At 40.3% G+C, this 14,615-nt stretch overlaps 1 protein-coding gene and 1 long non-coding RNA gene across 2 annotated transcripts in view; one reads left to right on the top strand and one right to left on the bottom strand.

The window, feature by feature from the left end:
- GNAL (G protein subunit alpha L) overlaps positions 1 to 14,615 on the top strand; it is a 188,876-nt gene that overhangs the window by 54,304 nt on the left and 119,957 nt on the right. The gene's annotated exons all lie outside the window — the stretch shown is intronic.
- Positions 382 to 14,615, bottom strand: part of LOC121666340 — a 14,823-nt gene continuing 589 nt past the window's right edge. The window contains exon 2 of the long non-coding RNA XR_006016645.1: positions 382 to 13,536. This is a non-coding gene — a long non-coding RNA (uncharacterized LOC121666340). The remainder of the gene's footprint in view (positions 13,537 to 14,615) is intronic.

A 14,615-nucleotide genomic window follows, 5' to 3' on the forward strand; every position in this document is an offset into this window, starting at 1 on the left:
ACACTTTGCAGAGGACCTGACTAAATTCAAAACAATTAAATGAACCATATTTATGTTCTTAAAGGGAAGTCTGTACCTACCTGTCAGCTCTGAGTTTGCCAAATCATTGTCATCATTGGACACTCAGGTGACACTGGAGAGAAAGGATAAACCCTCAGAGGTGCAGCATGTTGGTAGGAACATTGATGACAGATATGCTGTGCAGATTTGTGAGAGGTGGATGCATTGATGTCAGGACAATGGACAACATTAATGGCACCTTAGAGCAATGTTTTGTTGCTCTTCAGTTCTTTCCATGGTATTCAGCTTTACTATTGTAAGTGAAGAAGTTATTTTTAAGCAGGGGAAAATTGAACAAGAAACAAAAACACTGCACGCAACTTGAGATCCCAGTTTTTTTTAATGTGATCTACAGCTTGAAGCCCCTTTCATGTGTTCCTCAGAAACCACACTGCTGTGAATGGTGATGCTTATCTTCCAGCTGGAGCAGGCCACATGTCCTGAAGTGTCTGTGGAAGAGTCTTGGACATTAATCCTTCCCCATCAAAAGACCAGGTCCGTGTCTTCTGTGGCCAAAATGCAGGCTCTTGCATCTCATACTAGATATGCTTTTGGTCCTGTGAAGGAAATGTGTAACAGCTTGTTGTCCTCTAACCAAAGCATGCCAAACATATGGGGGAGGAATATTTTTGGACCTGTAAGATGTATGGTAGTGGAGTCATTTTGGAGGAAGAAGGGAAAGAACTGCACAGAAGGAGTGATTGGAACAGGTCCTTCCTGGTTCACTCCTGGCTCCCCTGCAGGGGAGGAGAGGGGAGGGCTTCAAGGCTGGTGCCATCTGATGTCTTGAACTAGGCTTTTAGAGGAGATATTCCTTTGATGTGCTTTGCCTCGAATTCAGTAACCATACTCATACCAGTATGGCTTCACTGGAACTTTTGTTTTAGGACAGTTTTAAAGGTGCCTGATGTTGCTCTGGTCTGAAGGCCCCTGTTAATTTTTATCATAAGTAATGCTTTAAAAGAATGATTGAGACATTTTGTGTTATGAATCTGTAACAAAATAGTTGATGCCATTTTGGCAGAAGCCTTTTGTGCACTAATTCGGGGGAATCTGTCATCTTCTTTCTACTGTTCTGGGGCTTGAAACTGTAAAGAATGACACAGCTAGTGATCTGCAATAAAATTCAGGTTGGTCTTTCCTTCTTTAGAGAAATTATTTATAAATGTCCTTGTTGCCAGGCACTTCATAACTATATAAGTGGGAGAACCTCTTAGTGATATACCTTAATAGCAGAATTAATGATGTTTGAACTTAAGTCTGTTTGTTGAGACTTCATTAGCTTTTCAGCTGAGAAAGCAAGTGGGGGAAAATGCACTCCAAACACATGAGCTGTGCACTGGGGCACACCTGGAGACAAGCAGCCAGCTAAGGCCCTCGTAGCACTGCTTTCTCACTATTAAACTGCTGTTGTTTCTTTCGTGGATTACATCTCTTGTGGGTTCCTTTCACCTTTTAGTTTATGTCTGTGCTGGGTATCTTTTGTTGTTTTAAATTCTACATGTGTGTGATTACCATCAGAAAAGTGTTTATGTGTGTGTGTATATGTACACCTCTTTTTTTTTCAGGTTTCTGTAATGTGTTTTCATGACAGAGCATCAAACACGTGAGCTATTTTTACACAGTGATGAGTCCTTAGATAATCCTGTTTAGGTTTTGCTTTGATTTTGGTTTCAAACTGTCTGAAATGGGACTGCTTGGAAGCCTGCTAACCACTACACTGTGTTGATGAAGGGTAGTCCCTATATTAAACTTCTTAATGTCCTGCAGCACACTTTTTCAGTTTTTTAGAACAAGAGGATCTTCTTATAATCATAAGCATGGAATTCAGTGCTGTGTATTACAGTACTGTATTTTATTTTATTTTATTTTATTTGCAGAAGAGCCCCTTTTTAATGAGAGTGAATTCCTAGTGCTAAGAGGCAAAAATCATGTTTTACTGTTTTTACTACTTGGCATGTCCTCAGACAATTTGTTTGTTGTGCTGGATCATCATGGGGTCTGTTAGATCATCTAATTGAAAAAAGGAGAGTTTGAAGTCCTGGACCATCTCCAGAAGTTGTTTGTTCCACAGCCAAGTCCCTCCTATGCTCGAACTCTGAGGTCATCTCCATAAGTCATGTTTATTATGTTTAATTTATTTCCCTGTTACACACTTGGAATCTAAAAATTTGTAATGAAATACACAACATAAAGAGCATTTTAAAAAAAACAATGTAAACATGTCTCTAAGGTTGGTCACCTGCCCTTCAGCCTTAGGTTGAAGGTTACTCATTCGGTACTTCAACAGAAACGCACTGATTATCATTGCTTCTGAGATACAGATAACGTATTGAACAATGGACAAAGTTTTTTAAATGGATATATATTTGTGGGGAAAAAAATCAACATTTGCTTTTCATGTTTTCACATCTGATTTTTCAGGAGCAACATGCTCTGTCTGTTAACATCAGGCCTGCACAGTATATATACCTTTGTTTCTGTTCACAATGTCCCAAGTTCTTTGCTCATCAGCTTTAATCAAGTTTTTCTTGAAAAAGATATTTGAGGGTGGGGTGTGTCTGGTTTTTTTTTTTGTTCAAGATCATTCAAAACCTAATCTGCCGCTTAAAAGATGCACTGAGAAATGGGGTGGGACTTCAGAATTTTATATACTGATCTGTGAGCAGGAGTTTTTCAGGAAACAGGAGTCTTACTGCTCCTTTTGAGAGAGATTTTTATGCCCCATAAATCAGGAAGGCGAGTTTCAAAGGGCTAGTTCCTATCTTTATGTAATTACATATTCAGTCCAATTTTCTGAAATGTGTATCATCTGTATCAAAAGGGAAAAGAGACTGCTGCTGACAGCTCCTATAAGCATGAAATTTGGAGGAAGGGGGTTTTACAGTTTATATATATTTTTTTTATGATGGTTATGAATTCTCACACAACTTTGTGAAATCACCTATATGATTTCCTGCAAAACTGATGCTGCTGGCATTGATTGTTGCAGTGGATGGCAGGTATTGAAGAGGCCCCAAATAAGAGAGTACAGAGCAAAGGGGTGGTTGGGGGGGGGGGGCCAGGGGGAAGAGAGAACTTTACCAAAAAAGGCATCTATAAGAATTAGAGAATGTAATTTCATAAAATGATAGGTTAGTCCTGAGAAAAAGATTTCTGAAGTAAGGCAGTCTTTATAGGCCTTGGATCCTATGGCAGTTTCAGGTACATTCATCAGACTTCACAGAAACTCAGCCAGTAAAGGTGAATGCCCTGTCCACAATTGGATGGTGGGGAGTCCATGAAAAAATTGATGGATTGATTGTAACACTAACTTTAAATGGAGAGGTAACTTCATACCAAGAGACAGAAAATTTTTGTGTGTGCACATACAAAGCAATAACATACCTATTACGTGAGGCTTTTAATTACATAATTATACATGGAGAAGAGGGAAGCTCTTATATGCTGCTTGCTTTTCATTTTTATTTTAAGGGAAATTCAGGCTTACCTCAGTGTGTTGACAGGTAAATGCTAATTTTCATATGTATTGGCATCAGTACACATAAGGCATTTTATTCAAATTGTACTAGCTTGCAGTTGTGGTAGAATTTAGAGGGGGAGGAATTTAAAAGCCCAGAAAAATAATGCAAAGAATAATGTATTGTCACAATCCCTGTAGTGAATAGATAGAGAGTTGTTTACAGTGGAAGCATTTTTCTTTTTTTGTGGAACATCGCTGAAGTTGGGGTTCTTTTCATGAGATGTTGCAGATATGAATTGCTTGCCCATATGGATTTTCTCATTGCTTGAGGTCATTGGATGGCTTATGGACCAAACTGAACAGCACTGTATTGAAAGAACTATTCCTTTTAGGTGAAGAAGAAAAATCCACTTAAGAAAAAAAGTGGATTCATTAATACCACTAAAAATGATGAATCATCAGCAGAGTTGTTAAACTGCATGCAAAAGCTCTGTCACTTGCTGGTGACCAGCAAGTTTGACTGGTCACCAGCTCTGCACCTTTACTTTCCAAGTTATTAACACATCACTGAGAATTTTGGCTTGCTGCCATGCAATGCAGTTGGTCAGGTGTATTTCCTGCTAATAACCTTTACTTCCATTTCACAGTGATTTCTGGGCACTGATTATTAGATATCTAGATGAACTCATTGAATCCATTTATAGTCTGTGAAGAGAAATAGGCATTTCAAGGGAGGGATTGATCAGTTAATAATCTAATTTTTTTTTGTAATTAGATTTTAAACATCTGTGTTAGAATTATTTTAGTTGTGGCATTGCACCCCACATTTGACTTACTGTAAGATTTGATCCTTATTGCTGAAGTCGCTTAAAATTGTTACTGATGATAGAGTTTTGCATAATGTGCACCGTTTTAACTCTTAGTGGATGTAACATCATGTCTTTACCGTGCATGATTATAGCAGATTTTCTGTGTGGCCCACAGCAGAGGTTTCTCTGCTTATCATTGGTATGTTAATATGTTATATTAATATGTTAAAATGTTCAAGTGAACAGATTCCAAGCATAAACTTGGAATATGCAACAAAAATATTTAAATCTGGGGTCAGGATTTTTATGTGCCAGGTAAATAAAAAATTGTAAATTAAAAAAAAAAATAGTGTACATTTGTAATAGAGAAAGCTGTAAAATTTTTTTTCATCATTTTCATTTTGTATATGGATAATATAGGATTGGTTTGTTTAGTTTATAATTAATCCAAATACTTCCAGAGTATTTCTCAGTGTAAAGAATGACTTTGTAAGTTGCCATCACAATTTCAATAACTAACAGTTGGAACAATCATCTGCTAAGATTTAGTTCTAAAATCTGATAGTATAATTTTTAAAAAAATCCCTTAATAGGTATGTAGTGTTTGTATTTTTATGTCTGTTGATACTTTGAGTTTTTGAAGTGCAGTCTATCCATTCAGTATTTTCCAGAAAGGCACAGGAAAGAATCATGGAATGATTTAGGTTGGAAGTGACCTTAAAGACCATCTAGTTCCAACCCCCATGCCAGGGGGAGGGACACCTTCCACTAGACCAGGTTGCTCATGGCCCCATACCCATTCAACAAGTTCGCAGCAGCAACATGCCATGAATTGTACATTATATACTAACACTAATTCAGGATTCCATAGGCAATTGAAATTACCAAGAAAAACAGAATTTGGCAGTACTGGAAGTATTTTGCCACAGCACCAGTTTTTTGTTAATCATTGGCTGTGTGCTCTGTGGAGTTAACAGAAGACAGCCATTGGCTCATGCTGCAAATCACATAAATTTTTAGAGACAGCATATGGAAAGTATCCAATTTAAACTGGAAGATTTAGGCACTTGACTCAGTGACATCTTATTTTCTTTTCAACTTACCTTCTCACTGGGCATACAGAGAAATAATCTGACGGTTCAGAGAGCTGTAAATAGCAGAGAAGGTAACGGGCTGGGGAAGCAGTATGGTAAAGGCATGAAGGGAGCTTGAGGAGATTCACAGATTAGCAGGAGGCTATTGTTCACTGACACAATAGAAGGAACAGGCTCCAAAAGGTGTGTGGACGCCTGCCATCTTCTGCCTCCTTTCCCTCCACTGGATGGGACTTCCAGCAGAAACAGCAGCTCACCATGACAAAGTGGAAGCATAACGAAAGGGAGCTCTCCATGCTCCATTGGTGCCCTCTCTCCCCTTGGACAGTTGCACTGCTCTCTGAGCTGGACCAGGCTGGATATTGGTGGTGTTTTCTCCAGTCATGCTCTTACCAGATCCAGGCTCTTCTGGTGGCTTGAAACTCTGATTTTTTTCTCCTGTCTCATTTACACATGGCTTGCAGCATCTCAAGCCAGAATTCTTAAATTAGGTGAAACAGTTCCGTTTGGAATATATTAAATAGTTTTTTCTAATCATGGGAAAGCTCTCTCGTACTTCTCTGGAAAGCAGCAATATGCCTTTGATTTCTGTTAGGCAAAAGCAGTGGCCCACGGTTCTGGATACAACATTGCCTGCAACAGCCCTTTGCAGTGTTCCTGCTGTAGTAGGAAGCTGCAGCCCTTGTGCCCAGGATGGCAAGGCAAGCCATGGTGTGCTGTGTGTTTCTCCTGGTTATTGCAGGCAGCCACAGCGATCCCATGTCTGATAAATCCTGCTCCTCCTAGTCTCTGATACCAGCCCTCCAGTCCAACCTTCTTCATCCCTCTTCTCTGTACCTCTGCACCTCTGCCAAATTGTGTTCATTTCTCTTTAAGGGAGGTGACCAATGTTGATCATGTTTTCCACAAATTCCTGTAACATTAATATTTTGCTCTTTGTAAGGAAGGCCATATTTGATATGTTCTGGGCCTCCAATTGGGTGGGGAGGGGAGGGCATATCCTTGTTTAGTTTTGATTTGTTTTCAGGGTCACTCTGACAGCTCACGGTCATTCTGAGATGAAATATTTCCAGAAATTAAGCTTTCAAAGGGGAGGACTCTATGACACATGCAAAAGAGCCACATCTGAGATGCATATACAACCCATATTTAGACATTTGCTATATTTTTCAGATTTTCTGCAGCCTCAATAAAATTATATAAAAATAATTACATAGAATAAACTTCTGTCATGCACTCTGTGCCTTTTACAGATACGTACCTTGAATCCTTCTGAATGTACAGCTGTCCATTCCTAAACACACCATAAATTGTTGCATGGACCACAAGCATTTGAATGGTACTGAGGAGTTTTACCTAGCTTAATGTAAGTCATTTACATGTTCAGACAGAGCATCCTTGTGTGCTTCTTCCAAGCTCTCCTCTTTGTATACAGTGTTACAGTGGTTTGTATTTCTGATAAATAGTTTGCAGGGTTAGCCTTTTTAATAGCTGGTTTTCCCTACATGAGCAAGCAGCACCCTACACAGTAAAGGTTAAGAACAGATTTGTCAATGACAATTTATAGTGCTTGATTTTATTTAAATCAAGTGTTCTCAATTAGTGTCCATATAAAAGAACTATGTAAAAGAATACAATAGTCATAATGTATCTAATGATCCTTAAGTGGCAGATTATGATCATATCTTTATTAGTGGTAGTAACTGTGGTGACAGTGTTGCTGACATGTTAAACCGTTTCTTACAACAATGGCTTTTGTGCTGTTGCATCGGGATCAGAAATGCAGTTCCTGAAGATTTGCATATTGTGAAGAATAGGCTGCAAAGGCATGGAAGCATAATCTTGTCATTGTGTTTAGTGATGTGGGTGGCAGATTGCTGTAGCTGATTCTGAGCAGGAAGAGTCTGCATATGGGTAGGTTTAAAGCCCTTTAAATGTTTTAGGATTGGTAGACAAATTGGTTGATGATGTAAGTGTTGTTGTAAGTTGTTAAATATTCCAAGCAGCTATAAGCTTTCGAAATGTTTTACCTCTCAATGTTTTAAAACATACAGTGCAGTGTCTGAGCAGCTGCATTAGCTGAGATTGCTAGATTGTATTTGTACTATTGCTAACCTCAGACTCTGCTGTGATAGTTCTACATAGCATTGCACTGCGTCATTGGGACATGAAGATCTAAAATTTTAAGGAGGTTGCGAGGCATCAAGCTAGAATGGGTCTCCTTAAAAAACAAACAAACCAGAAAACCCCAAACCAAAAAACAACCAAAACCAGGCCTTCAATTATGCAGATTGCATAGAAACATGTCACCATTGTTGTAAGTCTGAAACTTTAAAAACAGAGAAAATGTCGCCATAGTTTAGGAAATTTTCTCACATTATGCATTTTTATTGTAAAAACAAACCTTTTGTTTCCCAAAGTATGTGAGAAAATACAGATTCCTCAGTAACTTATTAAATGGCTTGTTCCAAAATGTCTGCAAGTTCTGTGGACTTTTCAACCTTTTCCCCTTCTCCTTTGTGCACCAATGCTTTTATCACCTTTCACCCCAAGTGAAATGATCCTGTGAGAAGTATTTGCTCCGAAGAATTTAATCAGTGTTATACAAGCAGCCCGGTAGATGCTGGAAAAAACTTTTGGGTTTTAGTAAAAATAAGATCAGTAAAATCATATGGGTTTGAATTTCATTAACTCATTCTATCAGAATAGCATTTGAGACCAGCAGTGAATAAAGTGAATAAGTAAACAGAAGAAAAAAAGAAAAAAGTAGACTTACTTTCCAGGAGATTATCGCACTTTGTTTAAGATTGTTTTTCCCCCTCTCTCACATAGGTGTGAGAAGGAATAGTCATCTATATAAATAATGTATCTGCTTAGTCTTCATATTGACCATTTTCTCTATCCAGAGAAATAAATAAATTCATGTCATGAAAGCATGAAGTTTAATTGTAACATAAACCTGGTTGTGGAAAGGACCACATGGGTCAACAAGCCATGTCTCTTCAATTATGAGCAAATATGTGAGAGCTATTTAATCCAGAGATCATCTACTTTGTACAAATATACCATAGAAATACTTATAGGAAACCTAAGAGCTGTATCCCAAAAGGTCAAGCAGAACATGACTCAACAGGTATTTGTTATAAGCAGATGTATAGCTTTAAAAAAGAGATGCATAAGGAGGAAAATACTGTGGTTTTGTTTATTCACTAAGCTTTGATATTTTATCTGGATTTGCTAGTCATGCAGTCAAGCAAAAGCTGTATTTCTGTGATAAATATTATTGACATAAATCAGGTTGTGAGTACATGAGGCTACCAACTTATTGGCTACATTATTTCCTGAAGCGAGTTTTTAATGATTGTTCTTGTGTGTAACTGCATGTTGGGATCCTTAAACAGGCTTAAGAAACAGTTACAGAATTCCTCAGTTCATGCTAAGGTAGTTGTATGCAATGATCTTCTGAATTTGTAAGAATTTCCAGTTTTATATATATATATATATATATATATATATATATAGAATACCACTGACCATGCAGGCACTCACAAGAATTAGGGCATAACTGTTTAACCATGTAGAGACTTCCTTTTTTTTCCTGGGGTAGCTAAAACTTAATTTCTCAAGCAGAGAAGTTAAAGCAACTGAGAAGAAACTAAAAAGTTTCTCTAAGTTTATATCAAGATAGAGGGACAATACAGGAAATCACAGGTCAAATGTGTTTGGGGTGAATGTAGAGACAATCTAGCCCAGCAGAATGTTGTCTAAAGACCAGGGGTGGAGACAGGCATGCTGTGACTGTCAGTGTCATGCTCAGAGGTGTGCCTTGCAGTTAAAGGAGAGGTTAAGGCACATCACGCAATTGTTCAGCGTCTCACAAGTTAGTTTTCTTTCCAGTTTTTTGTTCCTGTCCAAATAGCGAGATTGTGATAGTTGACCTGAGCATTTACTATTAAATGCAAAATTTTATATGACATACAAAACCTTTTACAAACTGCAGATAAATGATTTGGCTTTGCTGTTACAGCTGTGCAAGGTGTTAGTCAGCATGCTGCAGAGAATCCAGGACATGTCTCCTGTATAGATTTTACTCCTTTTTTGAAAGTGGTAACTTCAGCTATAATTCTAGCTGACTTCTTTATTTATTGATAATTCACTTCAAAATTAGGGCAAAATGAGCATGTTTTGCCTGGCATTATTTAAATCTATTTAATCCTGAGGACTCTCCCGAACAGCTGATTAGAACTAATTTTCCACTGCCTTAAAATGGGAATGTATTATTTTGTTCAAGGTGGAGGGGTGGGAGGAAGTTGGGGAAGTGCCCCTGGAGTGTCCAGCCAAGTGAAATTCTTCATAAACTGGGATACTGACAGAAAAGTGCCTCCTCTTTTGCCAAAAATGTAACACATCCTATAACAGTCTTGCAAATTCATCGAAAGAGGTGTCCCTTTTGCTTATTGCAAATGTATCCGTGTCATTTTGTTTAACAATGTTATTTCATTGTAATATGTAAGAATATTTAAACCACAGGAGGTTACTTGGTCTTTTAAATGCCATTAGGACATTACTGGATTTATGCTAGTTTCAATCAGCTGCTTCTTCCTCTGGTACTAACAGATGGACATGTGTGGAATGCTGCCATGTGAGTCTCTCTTCATAGATAAGGAATTTCTAGTCAGAAAAGACAAGAATAAACACCAGAATTATTTTATTAATAAGGGTCTAAAGGGAAACCCTGAGCTGATGGGGGTGGCCATAGCAGAAGTTTCCTGTTCCCTCTGCTTTCTTGTGGGATATGGATGAGGTATAACTAGCTTGGATGAGGAATAACTAGCTTGAATGAACGAGGATTGTCCTCTTTCTTGGGTGTAATCATACTGCAAATCTGCTTTTCACCTGATGCTTTTGCACACAGGCTTCCCGAGGAGCATCTGGCTCCCCTTCACAAATGCTTTCTCAGGGCTAAAGGCTATCACTGTCATTTCTGTGGACTGCTGCCTGCAGTTTTTCTATGGAAAACCCTTTTTTCTCTTCAGACTATTATCTTTAGCCCACAGCCTTCTACCGCATCACGTCACCTGCTTTCTCCCTTTTGCTCCCTGGGCTGCACAAAGTTAGGGTGGGTTGTGGTTTGTGGGAGAGGAGTAGGCATGGGAGAAGTTGGTTTGTCAGGTGAGTTACATGGTGGCAGCTGCCAAGTAAAGGAGTATGGCTTGGGAATGCGGATAGCAAACTGTGTCAAGGAGCCAAGGAACTACTCAGAGCATTGCCAGGCCCGTCAGCATTGCCTGACCCTCTTCTGCATCAGTAAATTTGTCCTTAATCCATGGACGTTAAGGCGATTCGGGATCAGGTCCACAGTCCACATTTCCACTGTGGAAATGCATACCTCATCTTTTCTGGCATCTCTCCCATCCTGCTTCTTAAAACAGATGAGCCCCTCTCAAAAATTTTTATGACTTTTTTGAGGTCATGGGTTTAAACAAAAGGATGAAGGTTAGTTTTTTGGTTTTGTTTGGGTTTTTTTTAGTGACATTCACTTCTCTGCAAAGTATGTGCTGGTTTTTTTCTAAACCCTTAGTCAGTATTTTTAATACAGTTAGAGTCACAATTTTTTTGGTTCCTGGTTCATGTATTTTATACAACTCCAAATGTAGCCTTCCAGGGAGAGTGTACTATTGTATTAATATTTGACATCTTCAGAGAGAGAAACTTACCAATAATTGATTACCAGAGAGAATTATTTTTCTTCAATACCTACGCGGTTACAATTCATTTTCCTCTTTTTCTTTCTCCCAAGTTTGATGATGAGGTGGATTAAAAACTCAACCATTAGTGAGTTGCCTATCCTGATTTGCAGCAGTAGGCTACATGAAAAAGAGAGGTCAGTGAGGAGAAGCAGAGGTCAGGTCACCAGTGTTACCCACCTAGTGCAGTGCCCATACTTGAGGACAGTGTCAGCAGAGAGTTCAGAGCTCTCTGTGAAAGTTGAGGCAGAAAGACTGGCAAGCAGGACTAATTTCTTTACCAGCTGCTTAGGTCCCTCCTATGCTTTTGATTACCTCCATCTTTCCATTTGCTCTTTTTTTAAAAAAACTGAACCAAAGCCACAAGGCTGTGTAAAGGGAAGATGGGCTGCAAATGGTCTGCAAGGTTTCTGTATAGAAACTTTCTCCACCTTTACCTAGTGTCTGCAAGAAAAAGCTCTGCATCAGTCCTGCTCTGGATTGGAGGGGGGCAATCAGGTCCCTTGAGCTGCATCTTTAGGAGCTCCCCATTAATTCTTACTGGAGTTTTGTCCCTCCTTACCCAAACAGAACAGGCATGAGAAACAAGACTTTGTGGCAGGGCTGGCCACCCAGTCTGGCTTCAGCTGGGTTGTCAATCCTCCTCTATACAAGAATGCAAATATGGCCTCAAGTCAGCAGCTTGTGCTCCCCAACATTCAGCCTGAGGCTCACAAATGGTGCATCCTGGGGCTGGAACTCGCAGAGGAAGGCAGGAAATAAAGGTGTCTCCAGTTTCCTTCCAGGAGGGCTTATACTGTATTGTCTGGTTTCACGAGGATATAGCACCAAGTTTGAGCACAAAAGTAGAAGGCAAATCTCATTTTTTGCACAGATATCCACTCAATGTATATTTATATTTATATCTATGTGCATATATAAATATGTGTATGTATACATATGTTGCCTGATATGATGGGACAGAGGCTTTGTGAAATACCTTATCTTTCAGGAACTCAAGGAGGATCCCACATTGGTTGCCTCAGAAGAGAGGTGAAGACCAGAAAGGTCTTCTTTCCTTTGTCTGGGATTTTGTTTTTATTCCTGTGTACAGTTTGTACTGGAATGGAAGTTGGTTAGCTGAAGCAGCACTGCTGCAACCTTTTACAGAGCTTTAGCTTTATCTGTGTGCAGAGGAGACGTGTTCATATGATAGCTATGGTTTCTCTCTGGAAAAAAAAATTGTGTCTAAAGGGGGTGAAAATTTCTCTATGGTTTATTATTGTTTCTAGGATTTTGTAGTTCAATTATGTCAGGGTAAGTGCTGTGTTTGCGAAAAGCAAAGGGAGGGTTGGGAATATAATTACAGCTAAAAGTTCCTTCTGGGCACAGGTTGCTTGTGCATGTCATTCTTGAACGGTGTGATCTTTTCTCAGGAGGAAGAGACCCAAAAGGGTCATGGGGTTTTTCGAGAGGGAGAGAGGAAATGAGAAACACTTTCCCTCTTTTGGAGAAGGGTAAAAGCAGGATATACCAGGATCCTGTAAAATTCTATTTATTGGCACTGAGCCGTTTCAAAGCTGGGAACAAGTCTGCACCAAAAATCCCAATGTTAGTATGTGAAAGAGGAAAACTGCTGAGGAGAGAGGGGGAAGAAACAAGGCAGATTCCTGCAGACTGACTGACACTAGCCAGATTTGGGACTTAGGTGTCAATGAAGTGTTTACATAGGTAATAAATATGGCTACACACATCTTGTGCATCATAAATTACAGCTTCTGATACTGAAGGACTATGAAAATTCAGACCCAGTTAGTGATTTCTAACCAAGCCATTCAGTTTTCAGCTCTCACAGTGCTGTGGCAGGCAGCAAACATGACTGCCCTTCACAAAAGCTGTTCATCATATATCCTGTGTCTGACAGCCTCCAAAAACAGCAGTTCCCCTGAATTGTGCTTCCAAACCTATCTGTATCTGAGGTGCTTTTTGCCTCTCCAGACAGAAAAATGTCAATAGGAAAAAAAGCAGGCTGTCCTAAAAAAATGCAGCTCAGTAACACTTAAAAAATGCGTATTTTGGCCTGGCAGATCCTGTCAATCCTGTGGTGAGTTACGTCCCCTCCCCACCCCCCCAGCTCCCCCCACCTGTGTAAGACAGAAGATGAAAACAGCTTCCAGAGTCAAGATTGAGCAATATCATAAAACCACGTATCTGGCACTTGAATCCCATAGTCTCCTGAAAACTCCATATACCCAACCACAGGTGTAGCAGTACCTGTTCATTTTCTGGGTCCTGCCCTTTTCACCTTCCTCTGATGTATGCTCAGAGTAGATGGTACCAGCTGCTCTTCCTTGATTCAGCACTTTCCACCTGAGTGAGGAAGCCTTTGGAAAAAAAAAAACCTAAACTAAATCCTTCTGCTTGTAAAATCTAGTTTCTTTTTGCCACATGCATCTCAAGGCTTTTTAGATTAAAATGCTATTTCATTTGATTGAAGCTGATGGCAATCTCTCTTTGATTTTAGTTGGGACCAGGATTTGTATCTCTCAAAATACTAATTTTTCAGTAAGCCGTCTTTGAAAGTATGGGGGACTAATAATGTTTGGAGATAAAAGCTTAAAGTATTTCGGGACTCCAGAGTAATGTCCATCCTTTTTCTAGTGTTCTTGTGTCTCAATGTATCAAGCATCACGTTTGAGTAGTGCAGGTGGCTTCTACACAGGGGTAATTTAGGAAGAGCCAGGTGCTGTACTGCTGCTTTTGCACTGAGGTGCCAGTTTGCAAGGCAAGAGGTTTGAAGCAAGAACGAATACCCATAGGGTTGTCTAGCTTGAAGTTTCACTTTAAGATCTAAAATGGAGGTAAATGAAGGAACGTTTCTTGTCGACATTGTTGTTGTAGTGATATTAGACATGTATGTTATCATGTTCGGATTACACATTATCATGAGCTGTTTTGACAGCTTCATTTTCTGGTTCAGCTGATACAGTTTGGAATATTCAAAGGGAAAAAACGGCCCGTGTGCTACCGTGACAACTTGTGGAAAGGGACATTTTGTTGGTTAAGAAGTCGAGCCAGGGTGTTTGTGCAGATGCGTGCTCTGTGTGTCGGGGTACGCGCGGGAAGACCCCGGCCGCTCCCCCACGCCGGAGCCAGGGGCTCGCTCCCGGCGCCGCTCCCGCAGGTCAGTCACGATGGCGGCCATCACCTGTGCCAGCCTGGGATTCCAGACCCGGGAGTGCCAACCTTTGCTCTGGTAGCGGCCAGGCTCTTCCAGTACCGCCGAGGAACGCGGGGAAAGATCGGGAAAAGCCCCCGCGGCTCCCCGAGCGCCGCGTCCGCAGCTCCCTTGCCCTGCGGCAGGCCGCGGGCGGGGGCCCGGAGGCCGCAGGTCCCGCGGCGGCGATGCCAGCTCCAGGTTTTGGCGGCAGCAGCGCGGCCGGGCGCGGGGCCGGGGCGGCCG

The sequence above is a fragment of the Corvus kubaryi genome, unplaced genomic scaffold (assembly GCF_017639235.1).
Source record: "Corvus kubaryi isolate FWS band 111438036 unplaced genomic scaffold, C.kubaryi_AGA036_p1.0 132, whole genome shotgun sequence".
NCBI lineage: Eukaryota > Metazoa > Chordata > Aves > Passeriformes > Corvidae > Corvus > Corvus kubaryi.